The following is a 20,900-nucleotide window of genomic DNA, read 5'->3' as shown; positions in this document are numbered from 1 at the left end:
ATGGAGATGTAGCAGTTGCCATATAACATTATAGTCATTTCAGAAATACAAATAGTGAATCAGAATTTATATATATTGCAGTGATTATATTATATTTTATATTATATATATTGCAGTGATCAAAGTAAGTCTAGTTAACATTCATCACCACACAGAATTACAATTATTTTCTTTTATGAGAATTTTATATCTGCTCTCTTAGCAACATTCAAATATACAGCACAGTATTATTAAGTATAGTCACCAACCTGTACAATACATCCTGTGACTTATTTATATTATGACTGGGAACTTGTACATTTTCACTGTCTATGGGTTTGTGTTTTAAGATTCCACATCTAGTGAGATCATACAATATTTGTCTTTTTCTTGTCTGATTTATTTCACTTAGCATAATGACCTCAAAGTCCAGCCATGTTATCACAGATTACAAAAGTTCCTTTTTTTGTAACTGATTAGTATTCCATTCTCTCTCTCTCTCTCTCTCTTTCTCTCTCTCTCTCTCTTTCTCTCTCTCTCAACATACATACTTAAAGGACATTTCAGTCAATGATGTACCGCATCATGGTCCCAGTAGTCTATATAGACTAGGCTATACAGTCTAGGTTTGCGTAATTACATTCCATGACCACACAAAGACGAAATCACCTAACGATGCATTTCTTAGAAAATAGCCCCATTGTTAAGCACCACAAGACCATATACCAGGATTTATTTATTCATCATCTGTCCATCAATGAACATTTAGTTTGCTTCCATGTCTTGACTATGGTAAATAATGCTGCAGTAAACCTAGGGGTGCATGTATGCTTTGAGTTAATATTTTTGTTTCTTTTGGATAAATATTCAGAAGTGGAATGCTGAATTATAGATCGTTCTTGTTTTAATTTTTTGGGGAAACGCTATACTGTTTTCCACAGCGGTAGCATCAATTTATAGTCCCAATATAGTATGGGGGGGGGTTCCGTTTCCTCCTCATATCCTTGCCAGCACTTGTTATTTCTTTTATTTTTGATAATAGTTATTCTCACGGGTGTGACATGATCTCTTATTGTGGTTTTGATTTGCATTTCCCTGATGATTAGTGATGTTGAGCATCTTTTCATGTACTCTTGACTATCTGTATTCTTTGGGAAAATGTCTATTCAGATCCTCTACTCATTTTTAAATCAGATAGTATGTTTTTTTGCTATTGAATTCCTTATATTTTTTGAATATTAACCCCTTATCAGGGATATGTGATTTGCAAATATTTCCTCCTATTTGGCAGGTTGTCTTTTCATTTTATTGATGAATCCTTAGATGTGCAGAAACTTTTCAGTTTGATGTAGTCCCTTTGTATATTTTTGCTTTTGTTGCCATTGTTTTTGGTGTCAAATTTCAAAGATCATCACCTTGACTGACAGCAAGGAGCTCACTGGCTATTTTCTTCTAGGAGTTTTATTACTCCAGGTCTTATATTTAAGTGTTTAGTTCACTTTCAGTTAGTTTTCAAAGGTAGTGAAAGACAGTGGTTCAGTTTCATTCTTTTGCATGTATCTGCACATCACTTATTGAATAGATTATCCTTTTCCCATTGTATGTTCTTGACTCCTTTGTCATAAACTAACCACATACATGTGGGTTTATTTCTATTCTGTTCCATTGATTTATATCTGTTTATATGCCAAACCATATTGTTTTGGTAATATTTTTGTAATATACTTTGAAATAAGGAAATATACAACTTTGTTCTTCTTTCTCAAGAGTATTTTAACTATTCAGCTTCTTTTAGCTTCATAGAAATTTTAAGATTATCTGTTCTATTTCTGTGAAAAATGCCTCTGAATATGATGAGGGATTTATTGAATGTATAGATTGCTTTTGGAATTCTGGACACTTTAATAATATTGATTGTTAATATCCATCTGCATAAGATTTCTTTCCACTTATTTGTGGCTTCAGTTTTTTCCCATCAATGTCTTATAGTTTTCAGTGTATAGATCTTGCACTTTCTTAGTTAAACTTACTCCTAGATTACTTATTCTTTTTTTGATGCTCTTGGAAATGGGGTAGCTTAATTTCTCTTTCTGATATCCCTTTTATTTTTTTTTAAAGATTTATTTATTTATGCATACAAGAGCTGGGGTACAGGCCAAAGGTGCAGGGGATGAGAGGATCCACCAGAGACAGAGTGGGGAACAGAACAGGCAGACTGAAATACACTGCTGAGGGGAGCAGCAGGCGAGTCAGGAGAGGTCTGCTGTGCCATGTGGGTTGTTCCCTGGCCAGCTAGGGATTGAACTTGTGCTGCAGAGGCTGCAGATTGCTTCATAGTGCTGTGCTTAACCCCTTGTGCCACTAGGGAGGCCCTGATAACTCTTTTATTAATGTATACAAATGTAAGAGATTTTTATATATTGATTTTGTATCCTGTAATATTATTTTTAGTTGTACAATTTTTGAGATGTCCTTAATATATAGTGCTATGCCATGTACCAATAGGGCTTCTAGTACTATGTTGAATAAAATTAATGAGAGTGGTATTCTTGTTCTGTTCCTGACTGTAGAAGAAAAATTTTCAGCCTTTCACTGTTGAGTATGATGTTAACTGCTCTTGTCATATATACCTTTATTATATTGAGTTATGTTCCCTCTACACCCATTTAAAAAATAATTTTAATTGCAATTGCATGTTGAATTTTGTCAAATGCTTTTTTCTATCTATTGAGATGATCATATCATTTTTAGTCTTCATTTTGTTAATATGATAGATCCTATTGATAATGTATGAATGTTAAGCTATCTTTGTATTCAGAGATCAGTCCCACCTGATCATGGTATGATCCTTTTAAAGTATTGTTGAATTCAATTTGCTAACATTTTGATGAAGATTTTTACATCTGTATTTATCAGAGATATTGGCCTATAATTTTCTCTTTTTTTGATGTTCTTGTCTGGTTTTAGTTTCAGAATAATGCTGGTCTTATAAGTTTGGAAGTGACCCCTCCTCTTTATTGTAGAGATGATGTTTGGTAGAGTTCACCAGTGACGTCACCTGACTCTGCACTTTTTTTCTAGGGAGGTTTAGCTCAGCTTTTGAAAAAACAATTTTATATAAATATTGAAATATGGAGAGAGCTTAAACCCATTTTATGTTAGAGATTGAACTAAGAACAACTATCTAAAGCTATCATTTACAAATAAATGTTATGCTCCAAAGAGAATTGACTTGGCTAAATTCGCAAAGTCCAATTATAACTGCAGTCTGCCTCCTGTCAAGTTTGAAAGAAGTATATTAGAGATAGTTTCTTTCTCTCTGGCCCATTAACTAGACTCAAGACCTGGCATTTATTTATTATCATAAAAGAATATAATTTTTTATTCTGTTTTCATCACCAAAAATATAGTTCTTTATGTAATTATGTTGCTTTTAAACTCCTAATTATAATGTATGACTTATTGCTGGCAAGACTGGGTCAAAGTTAGAAGTTACGGAAAAAAGGGTTTAGAACAAAAGTCACACCCTGTCCAAATAAAAAACAGTCAATTCCTGTCCCCTGCTCAGTTATGATTAAACAACAAAACTGAAACTACTAAGTCAAATTTTAAATCACCAGGAGGGTATTTTAAGTTTCACTTTTTAATATATATTCATATTAATGTAGAGAAAACAAGGCAGGTTTTATCTTAAATGTAAAAGGGGAGAATGTACTTTTTTTTGAGATTTATTTTTTTATTATATTCCCCATACAATTGCACCCTCCTTATTTGACCCCTATCCCTCCTCTCCCCACCCCCCTATAGTGTGTCTCTGGTTTATAGTTGCTTGTTGATTTTGATTTTTTTCTTTATTATAGTTATTCTTTTTCCTGGTTCTTTATTTAGGTTTTCTAGATTCCTGCTATGAGTGAGACCATCCGATATTTTTCTTTTTCTTTCTGGCTTATTTCGCTGAGCATGATCCCTTCTAGCTCCATCCATGTTGCTGCAAATTGCATGAGATTATCTTTTTTGATTGCTGAGCAATATTCCATTGCATATATGTACCACATCTTCTTGATCCAGTCATCTATTTTTGGGTTGTTTCCAAAGCTTAGCTATTGTAAATAGTGCTGCTATAAACATAGCGGTGCAGGTGCCCTTTTGAATTAATGTTTCTGTGTCCTTTGGGTAAATACCTAGGAGTGGAATTGCTGGATCATATGGAAGCTCTATGTTTAGTAGGTCCAGAAATCTCCACACAGCTCTCCATAGTGGTTGGACCAGTTTGCACTCCCACCAACAGTGCAAGAGAGTTCCTTTTTCTCCACACCCTCGCCAACATTTGTTGTTGCTAGTTTTTTTTTAATATGTGCCATTCTCACTGGTGTGAGATGGTATCTAATTGTAGTTTTGATTTGCATTTCCCTGATTATAAGTGATGTTGAACATTTTTTCATATGCCTGTTGGCCATTTGCATTTCCTCTTTGGAGAAGTTTCTTTTTAGCTTGTCTGCCCATTTTTTGACTGGATTATTTTCTTTGTTTTTGTTCAGTCTCCTCAGCTCTGTAGATTTTTGTGATCAGTCCTTTATCATTAGTGTTGTGTGCAAAAATTTGGAGAATGTACTTTAGTGGTTTTGAAAGTTCATTTAACTAAAACACTTCATCCACCCCATTTTCAGCAACACTACATTTGAATAATCTCAATAAAGTAAGGTTTTAAACTATTTTCAAATGTTCCTATTAAAAGTGATTATTATCCACCATGAACTATTTAGCATGAGACAGTCTTCCCTCCAAGAGAAACTTTTCAAGTATTTAGTAGAATTTTTCAAGAAAAAGAGGCAGTATAAATTCTTTTGAGGCTTTTTTGTGTGGAAAGCAATGTACTCAGTTTTGCAAAAGACACAAAAATAAGTGAGATTCCATCCATGCCCACCAAGGTCCCTGTAAGCCCAAGACTGAATGGAGAGGAGAGGATATTAGTCTGTTGCTTTTGCCTGCCCAGCATTCATTTCACCTTCTTTTTTTTTTTTTTTTTTTAATAGAGGCATGTTTTTATTTATTTGTTTGTTTTGTTTATACATGCACTGGGTACAGTCAGAAGCGCGGGAGGGTGAGAGAATTCACCAGAGCGAGAGCGGGGAGCAGAGCAGGCAGAAGGACCGAAGTACACTGCTGAGGGGAGCAGCGGGCGGCAGGAGAGGTCTGCGCGCCATGTGGAACCCTCCTCTGGTGGCCGGGGAGCAGCCGGGGATCGAACCGGCACTGCAGAGGCTGCGGGCAGCATCACAACCCAGCGCTCAACCACTGCGCCACTGGGGAGGCCCTCATTTCACCTTCTTATGGTGGTTCCTATAGGAAACCCCTCACCTTTACTTAGTGTAAGGCAGTCTTATGGGTTCGACCACTTCTGCCTCATCTCCAGAGTGCACTGCCTGGGTAACCAACAGTCTGGTTTGCCTTAAACTGAGGGGTTTCCTAGGGCAAGGGACTTTTTGTTCTGAAACCAGAAAATTGATGAAAACAGAAGAATTGGGATGAATCAGTCGCCCTTACTCTACCCCAAGCCTGGTCTATTAGAGCCACTTTTACTCCTTAAATGCAAAAACAGGTACAGTGATTGGGACATGCCTCAGGACAGGACCAGAAGACTCAATCCTGAAATGTTTATTGAAAAAATTGAGAAAGACACTAAGCCTGAAACTGCCAGTGATCTATTTTGTAGCTGTCAAGAGAAACATCTATCTGGGATTGAAGCGATTCAGAGAAAGCAGAACTAGGAGATGGAGCCTGGTACCTGATGACATTAAACACTTGGATCCAAGTTTACCTGAAGCTCCATCCCTGGCCTTTTCCATTCGCACAACTCCATTAATTATCCTTTTGCTTAAACTAGTTTTTATTGGGTTTCTATCACTTATATCTACAAGATAGGAAAAGCTAACATTTGTTTACATGAAACTATCACATAAGGCAATTGCTGTAATCGAGGCCCTAAAGAGAGAGGCTTAAACCTGCAGAGGTTATTTTCAGATCCAGGATGAACTGGTTCTGCTTGGTTCTAGCAGGTTAGATGACATGGTAGTTTCCCATGGCAACTGTGACAAGTTACCACAAACCTCGTGGTTTAATGTAAATTTTTATCTTGTAGTTCTGGAAGTATAGAATGAGTTGGCAGTCTACAAACCTTCTGAGAGTCTTAAGGTGACTCTTCTTTTTCCAGCTTCTAGAGGCCATGAAACCTTCCTTCATTCATCATTCCAGTCTCTATCTGCAAAGCTAGTAATCTAGCATTTTCTAATCTCTCTCTTCCCCTTTCTCACTGATTCTTCTGTTCTTTTTTCCTTTGTAAGGAAACTGATTACATAGACCCACTCAGATAGCCCAAGATACCTCCCTCTCTTAAGAGGCTCACCTAATCACACCTACAAAGTTACTTTTACACTGCAGGGTAACAAACCTGCACATTCTGGGTGTTAGGGTGGAGAAGTCTTTGGAAGACTGTTAACATCTGACTGAGGGAATAACATCAGCATAGCCACTAAAATAAGATCATAACAGACAAATTCCATTTTCCTGGAAAATAATTATATATATTTGGCGTGCCATGAGGCTGGACCAGTAGGTTAAAATCATATTATTTTGTAGACAGGGAAGTATTTAATATTTAATTCAGTAGGTGATAAGGTAAATAGCTCTTTACATTGCAGAGAAAGGAGTGAATACAGCATTGTCCCTGCCCTCAAAAAGCTTACTATTTAGTAGGAAAGACCTGTAGAGTGATGATAGCCCAGAATAGTCCTGGTTTTTACCTGATGTCCCACATAAATATTCATAGAGCACCCTTTCACTCTCAAATATAGCCTGGTTTGGACAATAACCTACTTAAATGCCATCCTCCTCAATATTTATTGAATATTACCAGCTGGGAGCTCTAGGGAAAAGCAAGAGACAGAGGCAAATTTTCTGCATTCAAGGTGTTTACCATCTAATTTTAGAATCCAGAAATGTTTTACAACATGATAAATTAGTACAAAATTGAACTGATTAACCACACAGCAAGATAAATACATATATTGATTTATTTAAGTTTAAAATAAAATAATAAAAAGTAAACACTCAGCCAGAGGTATAAGAAGAGAGGTACCCCTTCCACCTGGGCTGCAGCAAGTGGGGTGAACTATTTGGCCCCCAGAGCTTCAAGAATAGTCAGGCTTGTGGAGCCAGGGAAACAATGGAGCCGCTCAGACAGCAGGGTTCTCCTAGACCACCTACAATATTTCTAATGTTTATTTCACTAATTCATTAAATAGTGAAATTCATAGTATCATTCATGTTATCATTCATAATTCATTCATAGTATCATAAATCTAAGATACTATGTTAAGCAGTCACATAATTTTAGGTACCACTAAGAAAAATTGTAGTCAATCAGAGGTAAGATATATTCTGATGTCAAAGATGTTAAAATGTAAAAAAATGTATATTTAAAATCAGTGGCTTATTTCAGAACTTCAGTGAGTTAAATTTATATTTATTATATTTTTTATTATTTGGTGTTTCTAATTATTTGATCATTATGTAACTGTTTTTCCGTGGATATGCATCTCTCCCTTAAACAGTGGAACTACAAAAACATGTAGAGAATTTAATAAACATGACTGATTTAAGGAATTCTCTTTGCCCATAAATCAACTCCTTACTCCCTAACTCCACCCCACCCTCCTTGCAGGATTCTGCTTAAATTCTCTATAATTAGTATAACCGCTTTAGGACAGTTAAGATGCTGAATATTTAAATTTGGTTGAGTAATGTATTAATTAACTAACACATTTGCATGCATTAGTTTACAGATTCCTAAACTTGCCAAATCACAGTATCACCTGTGCTTTTGTTAAAAATGTACAAGTTGCTCCCCTGAAGATTTGGGTCCATAAAACTTGTGTGGTTTCTGAGAGCCTTTTTTTTTTTTTTTCACAAACACGGTGTCTTGTGATCAGGCATGTTAGGCAAGTATTGGATTAGGTAATGATTAGTAACTACATCCTGCTGAGCTGTGCAATGAAGTGTAGTTTACAGGACATCATAGGAACATTTGGATCTGAGGATAGGTTGTTCTCTGAAACATGTGGCTCTCTGCACTAAATAAAGAAGAGCGCCAGATTGACAAAGGATAATTTGAGGTCACTATATATGCTCAGGATACAGAAGGAGGTCTAAGACAAAATTAAACCTTTTTTTATACCAATAAAGTCTTTATTTTTAAATTTATTTATTTAATTTATTTATATATATTTTACATCACTGTTCATTTTTGTACAATGTTTGCTTTCTTTTCTCAGGTGTAGTCTCCATAGAATTTCTACCACCAATTCACCCATGCACCATCACTATAGTCCCTTGTGCTTTTTCCACCCTCATTTTAATCCCTCTCCCTCCCTCTCCCCTGCAGATTGTCTCTGATTTATAGTTGCCTGCTTATTTTCGTTATGTTTTCTATTGTAATTATTTTTTCCCTGATCCCTTATTTGGTTTCCCTATATTCCTCTTATAAATGAAACCATCTGATATTTTTCTATTTTCTCCTGACTTTTTTCACTTATCACAATCCCTTCTAGCTCCATCCAAATTGCTGCAAATGACATTAATTTACCTTTTTTGATTGCTGAATAGTATTGAATTGTGTGTATATACCACATCTTCTTGATTTAATCATCTATTTTGGGGTACAAAATTAAACTTTTATTGTGTTTGTGCTTGATAGCGACAAAGTGCTTTTACATAAGGGTCTGTCTTGACTTTCTTATAAATAAGTGTGCTCCTTATGCCTATGTTATTCCTGTGTTACGGGAATGTCAGAACTGAGACCTGATTCCTGACCTGACCTAGTTATGTGGCAGTGACATTGGATGAGGGAGCCCTTCTCTCCTGATGCCCACCTACTCCATATCTGATCTAAATGGCAGTCCATCTTGCTTACTGTTTAAGCAGTTATGCACCTGCTGCATGAACAAAGTGGGAGTGGATAATCATATGCCCAGAACACCCAAAAATTTAAGTTCTACTAAATTGGCTATTGTATAAATTGATCCAGTCTTCCCCTGATTGTTTCTCAGGTTGGAATAGATTTTTCTGGTCATAATGATAATAATCACTAACATCATGTATCAGGCACTGTGCTGAGTACATCACTTGCTTTATTGCATTTCTTGGACAATGACCCCAAGAGTTTGGCAAAAAAGTTCAATTGACCACTGTCATTACTTCCCATTTCCTAAACACTGCAACAACAAAAGGCAGACAACTGAAACACTGGCCCAAGACTGCTCAGCTACTGAATGCCAAATTCAGTCTGGCAGGTTCTAGAGACTGAGCTGCAGTGACTTCTGCCACTCCTTCCAGTTCTGACAGCCCAAGGATCCAACATGCCCAATTCACCAATATACAGACCACCAAAACTAGAATTAACTGATGAAGGTACACACTAATAATCAATAGAATACACCCAACTCCAAATTGTCTTTGCAGTTGCTTCTTTTTTAGACTCTGGGTCTTGGCAATGACTGAACCCTAAAGTTCAGACCAATGGGGTCAGAGCCCAGCCCTCTTCAGTGCTGAGACACACTGAATAAATCAATACAGGTTCATTAGGAGGAGGATGAAAGCAATGGCATGACGTTTTTATAATTATACCCAAGAGTCCCAGTAATTTAACATTTGCTTTGAACTACCCTGGATTATTTTACACTGAATTCCATTCCTGAGTTTAACTGTCCTCTCTTCTTTGCCATGAGCAAAACTGGCTGAGTCTTGCCCTATTTCTGGCCTATCGTGAATGCCATCTACCTCTCTTAACCTAGGGCATCCTACTCATTATTTAACTGATTTTCTTAGATATGTGATATTTTTGCTCTTTGTACAGGAGCCCTGGGTATTGTGGTCCTTTGCCAGAAGCCAGTCAAGTCCTGACTTGTCACCATTGCTGTTTCACAAGATAGTGGTATCATTCATTATCCATGCTGGTCAGCTGGTCCCAACACCACATGACACCCAGCTACATGGTTTCTAGTTGCCCTGAAAAGCTTCTCAATCATAGGCCTGAATATCTCAAGGGTCACCTGCTATTGTCCAGCCTCAAGGGAATCAACAAGCTTCACACCAAAATCCCCTATCTTCTTAGTTCCCTCTCTGCATTAACTCATCTGCAGTACTAAGACATTCTTGTGCCGTTGAGCTGTTTTGCTGTTATTCTGGGTTTTTGCCAGGGCTATTCGGCGATTTGCATCATTCCCCACAAGACTCGTGGACTTCTTATCCCTCTCCCATGTCTTCTGCATAGTCAGCAGCCTCCCTCGGCAACTTTGCTATAGTGCTCAGACTATGCAGGGCCTCTTCAATACTCACGGAGGTTGTCTATCTGCATTAGAATCCTAGGGCTACCATAACATGTAGCCTAACATCCTAGGCTGCCATAACAAAGGGCCATGGACTGCATGGCTCAGTGTGTGTGTTTTCTTATGAGTATAGATCTTCTTCCTTTGTGTCTTCACATGGTCTTTCTCCTGTGCGTGTCTGTCTTCTAATATCTTCTTTTTTTTTAAAGATTTATTTATTTATGTATAGAAAAGCTGGGGTGTAGGCCAGAAGTATGGTAGGTGAGAGGATTCACCAGAGACAGAGTGGGGAACAGAACAGGCGGATTGATGATGTACACTGCTGAGGGGAGCAGCAGGTGAGACAGGAGAGGTCTGCAGTGCCATGTGGGTCACCTCCCTGGCCGGGGATTGAACTCATGCTGCAGAGGCTGCCTATAGCTTCATATTACTGAGACTTAACCCCTTGCGCCACCAGGGAGGCCCGTAATATCTTCTTATAAGGACACAGTAATATTGTATTAGAGCCTATCTATATAAGCTCATTTTAATTTAATGGGCTCTCTGAAGAACTTGTCTCCAAATATAGTTACATTCTAAAGTACATGATGGAGGGGAGGCCAGGGAAAAGGGGAAGGTTAATATTTCAACAAAGGAATCGAGGGGGTAGGACACAATTCACCCATAATACCAGCTACTCAAAGAGATGACAGGTCCATTGCCAGAATGATTTATCTGTTCTCCGGTGTGCCCCATCTTTCTGGCTAGTGTCATGTGACTGCTCGCCAACATCATCTGCTTGCTGACAGAACCCTCCCACTTGCCTGGGTGACCAACCTTTGTGCTAAAAACCCCCCTGACTTCCTAAAACCGCAGCCTGACTCCCAATATCACCTGCTTTCGAAGCTATCCCAAATTGGCTTCTAATCTCTTCCAACAGCACCTCAGACTAACCCCCACTTCTCCCTGGACCTTTCATGCCCACCTCCTAAGTTTCTTGCTTCCTGTCCTGCCCCTTTATTGTCTAGTCTCTACTCAGCAGCCAGGCATAACTTTATCATTTAAAAATCACTTCCTGTTGCTCCCTGACTCAGGCCCACAAATGTTCTTTCACTGTATTGAGAATTAACTCAGGCACCCTACTGTGGCTGATGATACCCCTTATCCCCTCACCTCTGAATATCTCTTGGACCTCAGTTCTTTCTAATTCACTGCTTCACTCCCATCATTCTTGACTAACTGAAATAGCAGACTGCTGAAATAGCATATCTACTGCTAAGGGGAGCAGCAGGTGAAACAGGAGAGGTCTGCTGCACCATGTGGGTTAGCTCCCTTGGCGGGGATCAAACTCAGGCTGTAGTGGTAATAGCACTGAGACTTAACCCCTAGGCCACCAGGGAGGCCTTTGGTAGTTGATTTTCTTAATCTGAAATATCTACAGGAAAGGAGATTATATAAATACAATTTTTCAGAAGTCCATGCTTTTGTTTAAAGGTTATAATTGTGACTTCTGCCAAAATGAGTTATGTGACAACAGGTAAATTAGTTAATCTCTTCAAGTCCCTTATAAAGTGCAAACATTTCTGTTTACCAACCTCAAAAAGCTGTGTGATACTCACAGGGGACACGCTTAAATGAAAGAAGTCTTTAAGAAAGTATTGAGCAAATGAAAGAAGAGATAAATTTTTCAAAAATTCATCTCCATCATCTAGATAGTTCATGCTGTGGTTGAATATGTCTCCTCAGGGAGAGTTGGAGAACTTTATTACTGAGCTTTACTTTTTGGTTGGAGTTTGTCCCAACCTTGTTTTTCTTTTCTCTGATTTTTAAATTTAGCTTATTATCCTACCTTAAATCCTTTCTGGAATAAGGTGAAATTTTACATAAATACATTTAGAAGCAACACTCATGCCTGTTTTACTTGAATCATACTTAAAAATTAATTTAAAAATTCGATACATTTTGAATTCTGAAATGTATTTATTGGTTTTTTTCAACCTATAATTTGAAGATTGTTTGAGTCATTTTGCAAATAACAAAGCAGAAAACATGAAAGTGACATAGGATGTGAGTTTATTTTTCTGTTACCTTACTTTTCACCTCCCAACACCGCACACACACACACACACACACACACACACACACTTTTTTTTTTCCTTTTTTCTTTTCTCAATGTCTAAAAGGTACCTGGACTGAAATTAAAAGTAATCTCTAAGAATGGTATATAATCTACAAAATTATTATTTCTAAGGATATTTAAGTATATGAATGATGAAAGAAAGTGTAAACCAAAAAGGACCTGGGAGATTATTGAATTTAACCATGCATTTGATGTATAATGGCTTATTTAGTTCTAAATAGTAAATTTGAAAAACCCATTCCTTCCCAGAGGACACTATGAAGCTGTCAGATGGTGCTGTGCTCCTTTGAATGGCTTTCTGAGACACATTTGTGTTTGCATACTGGATGCTTTGAAAACTTTCTAGAAGCAGAACAGTCTTATAACCTAAATGTCTCCTATCTGAGCAGCTTCACGTGTCTGTATCTGTTGTTCACCTAGCAGGATGGTCCCAGGATGCACAGCAACCCAGGCCAATTCCCTGAGCACAGAGATTTTTCTCTTCTACAAAATGCAGTTCAAACCCTAAACCTTGCCCAGGGCTTTCTCCATGGTGTATTAGGTAGAAAAGGTAAGACGTCTTCATTTGATATACTACTGATAGCCTACTTGAGATTGTCCTGGGCTAACTTAGGTAAGAAGATCAGCCAAGAGTTTGCTCTGCGAGAACCTGCTCATCTCATTACCGGTTAGCCCAGCCAGGAGAGTATCACCAAACAAATGCCAGGATGGTGGTGGTTAGGCCGTTTCCTGATCTTAACATGGAGGAGTGGCCTGGTTGAGAATGAAACTATGTGGTTTCTCTTGTTTCAGTAATGGAAGAAAACGTAGACTCACCACATGTGAAAGCTGCAGTGTACCTTAGAAAGCATGTAAGTGCATCCAACTTGCTGTCCAGGTGAGACTGCTGAGGCCCAGAGGGGGCATGCTCAAGATCAGCCCCAAAGCTCCCCCTGGACTCCATGGCCAGTCTTGAGATCTCTTCTCTGCCCCCTCATTCCCTCTGTCTCTAAGCTATTGCTCCGTGTTCTGGGGCAGTTGTGTTGATATATCTGACATAGGGGCCCAGGGGCAGATGTTTGGGGATTCCGCTTGGTTGGGAGCCCCCGGAGAGTGTAGGGCAGGTTAGTTTGTTTGTTTTCTCACTATCAGGATTGTATTCTTCATCTTAAGGCAAAGTTTAGGATGAAAGCACTCAAAGTTGCTCCCCAACTGGTAGTGCTGGAAAGAGTTTCCTAAACTCCCCCTTCTAAAGCACAGTTTTGGTTCTAGAGCATGAAAAAGGAGGACCAGAGGTGGAAAACGAGTCAGGCCAGGTGCTGATCACAGGCACTCTCTGCTTGAATGAACTTTTCTACCCTCTGGCCCAGTGGGCTAGTTCTGCTTCTGGTTCAACCCACTTGCTTCTCTCCTGAACTTGTGTTGTCATCACTATGAGCTACTCTGGTCCAGGCCCTCAGATTTATGAAACATTAAAATGGGAAGAACTGGAAGAACAGGAGGTATAGAGCAGCCAGTGATCCATAGAAACCATTCTGACAGTGGTCTGCTGGACAGCGTGTGCTCATGGGCTCGGTGGTTACCTCTAGAGAGCCGGGTTAGACGATATGTGTCTTGAGGGAGGGGCTAGGTGAGCACACAGAGACAGACTCTTCAGGGGAATTTTCACTTTTTACTTTACATTCTTTCCTGTTGTTAGACTTTCTTACAGTGAGTGTGTATTTATTTCACAGGTAATTTAAAATGACTTTTAAAAAGGATAATAAAGTGGAGCTCACGAGTGGCACCAGTCCACTTGGACTCAGTAGGTGGCTGCCACGGAGTCTTAGAGGTGTGAAGAGGGCAGGACAGCTGAGAAAGTGGCTCTAAATCCTCAGTGTGGGTAGCCTTTCACACAGATGGCATCATGGGGCAGTTTCTGGTGCCCAGTGGTGCCCGGATCTGTGTCACTGTCACCAGGAGCTGTCACTGTTACCATGTTATTAAGACAGGAAATGGCCTAACAACAAAAGCTGTGTTACTTTTGCCAGAAACTTTCTACATCAGTCTGTTCATCTTTAAAATGGGAGTAGGGCAGTGACATGAGTGCCCGGTAATGCACAGGTTTTGAGCTTTGCTTTTCATTTTGGTTTTGCTTTCTCCTGGCCACTTGATATTTCTGTGCAAATATAGCTCCAACCCAGGGACTAGAGACTGAAATAAGGCGAAGGGGCAGAGGCAGACAAATTGTCTGGACCAAATTGGGAGGAATGAAAGAACCAATACATGCTGTAATGACCTACTTCTGCCTGGTATCTCTGGAGAGCTAAAAAACAGGAACCAAATAACATCATTTCCAAGAGAAGAAAATTAGTGGCATTTTGTCAGAGTGGCTCTGTTTTGGTGGACTTATGCTTGAAACAACAGAAGGAAATCGCGGCAGATTTTTCTGGAGATAGAAATCCCTCTAGCATTTTTAGGAGGCTCCAGTAATAAAATGCTATCAAAATGCTCACTATTTAGCCAGTCATGCTAATGAGGAAATGTCCATTTAAAAATGTTTCCCTTCCCTCTCCTCACAGAGATGGGACACAGAGACTACCAGTTTAAAGGTCATTGTACCCCACATCCAGCCAGAATATAAATGCAAGAGCAGACACCTGCGATTTTTAAAACATTTTTTAAACAATACAACTAGCTTTTTTCCCCTGAATTTTAGACATGTATAGTCTTTGTATAAAGAAACACATGTGTATACACATAAGGTAGGAAAGGCACTCTAAACATGCAGAAAAAAAGAGTAAGATTCTTTCCCTGTCCCTCCACCTAGAGCTAACTGCCCATGGTAGGTTTATATGTGTGTGTTTGAAAAGTATGTTTTCTTTTACATATGTTTCAATGTTCCCTCCACCCCCACCTTGCCCCCATCCCATGTCCAGACATCAGGAAGCACAACAGTAAAATATATCTGTAAAGTTTCCAATGATAATGGGGCAAAATCCTCACATTCTCCATTCCAGAAAGGACTGCTTTGAAGGGCGCTTGCCTTCCCTTGTCTCTCTCTAGTTCACCACCTGGGACTGTTCTGCAAATAAAAGCATTATTCTGGGTAAACTGGGTCTGGGTATTTTTCTGCCCCTCCTCCTTGCTGTAGGTCAAAGGTCCTTTAGGCCAAGAAGAGTTTAGACATTTGGGCAAGACTCCTACTCTGGAGATTGTCTACATAGTCAAAGTACAATGATAAAATCTCCCCTCTTCCTGGGCTTCAGTGTTTTGGTTTGATTATTATTGGACCGTCTTTCTAGTTATTTTCTGTCCTTTTCACTTTAAAGGACAAAGAATAAGACAAACTTTGAACGCTTTAAGTTCAGGGAAGTTTCTAATCTACCTACTATGTCTATTCTGTGTCCTCACTGCCACACTGAACAGCCAGGTGGCAGGCAGCCAGTACTGGTCCCCTGTCCTTGGTCACAGGTTCTGGAAGCTTCTCAGGGCCAGCTCTGTGTTGGCACCAGGCCTGGTTCAGCAAACAAAGAACAATTAGCACTTTGTTCTCCAACAAGTTCACAGTGCAAAACCCTCTGGGACAGGCACAAGCTCCCTCCACTATGCTCTGCTCATACTTTGACTTTCTAAGTGACTGATGCTGACATCTACCTGGGGAGAGGACAAGGATGGGAGAGAGTGCAGAAAAGCACCTTCCACGTCCCCAGCTAGGCTTCTAGAACCTTCCATGGCTATTATCCTTTCACCTCCCACAGAAAGGATAAGTGTAAAAGAAGCCAAAATAATTCTTATTCATTTCCCCCCATAAAGACTCCTTCAATCCTGCTTTTAAAATATAAACATAAGACCTTTTCCAAAGAAATATTTCAGTGCCTGCCCTACATACAAGCTTATCCCACTTGTAAATTAATCCAACTATTCTGGCCATACACACACACATCATAATTTGGGAAACTGGTAGCATTCTCATTGATAGCACTTTTTTTTTTTTTTTTCAGTTTCCTCCACCAAACCATCTGTACCCACATCCCATCTTCCTCTGTGCTCCATGCCCTCTGCCCTTTCTCCTATTCTCTCTAGTAACCATTATCTTCTTTTTTGCTGAGTTCAGAATTTTATTCCTCCTGCTGTTTGCTTGTAATTGTTCTGTTTTTTGTATTTATATTCCACAGATGAATGTTATCTGTCTCTTTGACTGATTTCACTCAATATAATCACCTCAAAATCAATCCATTTTGTAATGAATGCCACCACTTCATCTCTCTTCACAACTGTGTAATATTCCATAAATATGCACTTCACAGTTTCTCTATCCTTTTATTTGTTGAAGGGCACTTGGGTTGGTTCATGATTTGGCCATTGTGAACAGTGCTTCTATGTACATAGGTATAGATAGATCCTTTCCTATCAAATTTTTCATGTTACTTAGATAGATACCTAATAGCAGTACTGCTAGGTCAAATGGGATTTCCATTTTTATTTTTTGGGGATATCACCATAATGTTTTCCACAGGGGATGTACCAACTTGCATTCACAGCATCAGTGGATGTGAGTTCCTTTTTCATCACAACCTCACCAACATTTGTTCATGCCATTCTATTTTATGGGTCATTCTTACAGGGGTGAGGTAGCATCTCATTGTGGTTTTGATTTGCCTCTCATAATAAGTGATGTTGAACATTTTTTCATATTCTGTAGACCAGCTGAATGTCTTCTTTAGAGAAGTGTCAATTGAGGTTCTTTGCCCATTTTTTGGGATTCGTTTGTTTCTTTGTTGTTGGATTGTGTAAGTACTTTGTAAATTTTGGAGACTGACCCCTTGTTAGATGTATGGCATGCAAATATTATTTCCCATTCTATAGGTTGTCTTTGGTTTTTGTGATGGTGTCTTTTGAGGCACAAGAGCTTAAATTTGATATAGCCCCACTCATTTATTTTTGCTTTTGTGACATTTGCTGTTGGTGTGTATTCCCAAATATGTCCTTGTGGTAGACGTTCTGTAGTGTGTCCCCTATATTTTCTTCCATGTACTTTATGGTTTCAGTTCTTATGTCCAAATCTTTAACCCATTTTGAGTGAATTTTTGTATATGGTGTCAAATATGGGTTTTACTTTTTTTTTTTTGCATGTGGCTATCCATATTTCCCAGAACTATTAGTTGAAATGACTGACTTTTCTCCACTGTGTAGTCATAATTTCTTTGTTGAAAATTAGCTGTCCATATTAAAATGGACTTATTGCTGGGCTTTCAATTCTGTTCCATTGATCTGAGGTTCTGTTTTTGTTTCAGTAACATACTGTTCTGATTATTGTTGCTGTGTAATATTGTTTGAAGTCAAGAAGTGTGAGCCTCCATTTTTCTTTTCTTTCAAGATATTTTAACTATTTGTGGCCTTTTGAGGTTCTGTATAAATTTGATAATTGTTTGTTCTGTTTCATTAGTAGGGAATAGAAATTATGGAAAAATTACTGTGGAAAATTTTAATAGGAAATAGAAATTCCACTGATTTTTGTGTATTTTTATATCTTCCCACCTTACTATATGGATTCATTTATTATTTCTAGAAGGTTTTTTTTTTGGTAGAATCTTTTGGTTTCTTTGAGTATGTTAGCATGAAATCTGGCTGTTTCATTTCTTTTCTAATTGCTCCTCACATGATTCTTAAAGGAAACCAATTTTGCAAGCAGTGTACCACCTAGTCAGGAGACAAGCTTGTAGCCCATCGGATCGTCCACCTCTAGTTAGTGCAGTGACTGACTCATCAATGACTTCTACCTGAAATCAATGAACAAAAAAGGTTCCCATTCAAGATTAACTCAGATAACAATATATGGATTAAATGATTTGAAAAAACACACACTAGAGAGTTAGATTTATACCTAGAATTGCAGGCAGTTCTAAGTAAATTCTGTCAACCTGTGTTGAATTTTACCCATCCAGATGTTTCACTGTGTACTTGTGAATCATGGAATGTGAAATGCAGGTCTGCTATTCTCACTGCCACTCTTGTTGCCACTGGACACCTCAATTCATGTCAATCTCTGTTCTTCAAAAAGCTGAGAGAGCTGTTGTAAGGAACTGAAGGTCCAATGCAAAACAGGCCTTTGCCATGTTGCTTTCAGTCTTCAAGGCACATTTGTTTTTTTCTCTGCACAGGAGGTGAACAGCAAAGTGCTGTGCTAACCTCTTCAAATGCACCTTAGAGAAAAAACAAAAAATAAAACAAATTTACCTTAAAGGCATCTGTCCTAAAGGAAGTCATAGTTCCAGATATAGACAGTGTCTCCTCACTGTTGTCCTTTTGCATTTTAATCATTTTATTATGGAAAATTTCAAGCAAAGAATGCCCACTATCTAGATCCTACAGTCAACATTTTTCAGCATTGTTTTACCTACACAGTTAGCCATCTGTCCATCAAGTCATTTTTTTTGGGAGGGGGATGCCTTTCAATGGCAAATGCAAACATCAGTACACTTCACCTCAAAACTCTTCAGCAGTATATCATTGATGACAGTTCAGAATTTGTTTAGCATTCCTTCCTTTCTAACTAAAATTTACATACTGAAATGTGCAAATCTTAAGCATACTATTCTCAGCATTTTGACAAATGTCCACACCTGTGTGGCTCAAAGTTCTTTAAAGATAGAGTCATAAGCATTCCCTTTGAATTCTCTCAAACAATCCCCATCTACCCATCCCCAAACAACTGCTGTTGTGACTTTTTTTTTAATCATGTTGTGACTTTTTTTTTAATCTTGCAAAAAAAGTCATGTTGTGACTTTTTTTTTAATCATTTTTTTGTCCATTATATAAAAGGAACAAAATCACACAGCAAGTACTCCTTGTACTTGTTTCAGTTAATACAATACATTTGTGATATAGCATGTTCAGTGAATCAGTAGTTCTTACCTTTTTATTAGCCATTGGCCAAGAAAGCTCCAAGGCAGTTTTGGAAGCAGGACTAGGCAGCAGTGGCTGTTGGATCACAAACATGATAGAAGTCTGCGGCTATGTCAGAAGGGTACTCAAGCAGCTCTCTGGGAAAGGATCAGGCAAGGGCCTAGGCCTCCTGCCATTAGCAGTGCAAGTAAGCCCCCTAGACAGCAGCTTCTGCAGCCCCAGGCAAGGCTGAAGCCTCCTGTATCACCTCCCACGTGACTGCAGCCTCTTGGGAAAAGCTGGGTCAGTATCCTCTGCACATAGTAGTGGGAATTGCCCTGTGTGAATACACACAATGTACTTATCCTATCACCAGTTAATGGACACCTAGTCTGTTTTCACTACCCAGCTGTTATGCATAAATCTCAAACATTCTTGTACAGCTCTTCCTGTGGACAAATGTATTTATTTCTCTTTCATCTAGGAGAGGAACTGCTAGATCTTAGGATAAGTATATGTTAATTTATAAAGAAAAAGCCAGCTCTTTTCCCAAAGTAGGCATAATATTTTATATTCCCACTCACATAAGACTCCAAGCACTCATACAATCCTTGCCTTCTATTATGTTGCCAGTCTTTTTTGATTTAACCATATTGGTGTTTGTGTAATATTATCTCATTGTAGTTTTATTTGCATTATGCTTTTGCTTTTTTCTTTTAGTTTTCTGTTCCATGTGAGTTGACACCTATCATGTATAAAATATTATGCTAGGCAGACTAGTGCCTTGCTACTCAAAGTCTGGTCCATGGACCAGTAAGTAGTATTAGTATTTCCTGGTGCTTTTTGGAAATGCAGTATTGCAGGCTGCACCCCAGACCTATTAAATCAGAATCTGCATTTCAGCAAGGTGCCTTGATGGTTCTTTAGCATATTCAAGGTTAAAAGGCAGTGTTTACAATAGCTAAGCTTTGGAAACAACCCAAATGCCCAAAAATAGATGACTGGATCAAGAAGATGTGGTACATATATACCATGGAATATTACTCAGCATTCAAATAAGATAAACACATGCAATTTGCAGCAACATGGATGGCGCTGGAAGGGATCATGCTCAGCGAAATAAGCCAGAAAGAAAAAGAAAAATACCGGATGGTCTCACTCATAGCAGGAATCTAAAAAACTTAAATAAGGGACCAGGAAAATGAATAACTATAAGAAAGTGAAAATCAAAATCAACAAAAAACTATGAACCAGAGACACTCTATGGGGGGTAGAGGGCGGGAGGGGAGGGATTGGGGTCAGAATGGGGGGGTTGCAATTGTATGGGGAATATAAAAATAAAATTTATTATAAAAAATAATAAATAAAAAAATAAAAAGAGGAACCAGAAAAAAAAAAAAGGCAGTGTTAGGGGATAGAAAGATAAATAAGATAGGGTTATTGTTTTCAAGAAATGGGGCAGGAGAAAAAAGGTAGTTGGTAGGGATCAAAAACAAGTAAGTCAAAACTCTTGTAATAAATAGAATATGATGCCTGCACCAACAGAAATGATAGCAAAGCCTAAACAGATCAAA

The 20,900-nt window shown here is 38.5% G+C and overlaps 2 protein-coding genes across 2 annotated transcripts in view; both read left to right on the top strand.

The window, feature by feature from the left end:
* The window catches only part of CLIC5 (chloride intracellular channel 5), a 190,138-nt gene that overhangs the window by 2,661 nt on the left and 166,577 nt on the right, over nt 1–20,900 (top strand). The window lies entirely within an intron of this gene.
* Nucleotides 13,332–20,900, top strand: part of LOC129146463 (chloride intracellular channel protein 5-like) — a 31,280-nt gene continuing 23,711 nt past the window's right edge. The window contains exon 1 of the mRNA XM_054698846.1: nt 13,332–13,357. The gene's annotated coding sequence lies outside the window, so the exon portion shown is untranslated. The remainder of the gene's footprint in view (nt 13,358–20,900) is intronic.

The sequence above is a fragment of the Talpa occidentalis genome, unplaced genomic scaffold, assembly GCF_014898055.3.
Source record: "Talpa occidentalis isolate TD23 unplaced genomic scaffold, MPIMG_talOcc4v2.1 talOcc4.2, whole genome shotgun sequence".
Lineage (NCBI taxonomy): Eukaryota > Metazoa > Chordata > Mammalia > Eulipotyphla > Talpidae > Talpa > Talpa occidentalis.
Note: the sequence above shows the minus strand (reverse complement) of the source record. Positions and strands in the feature narration are given on the sequence as shown.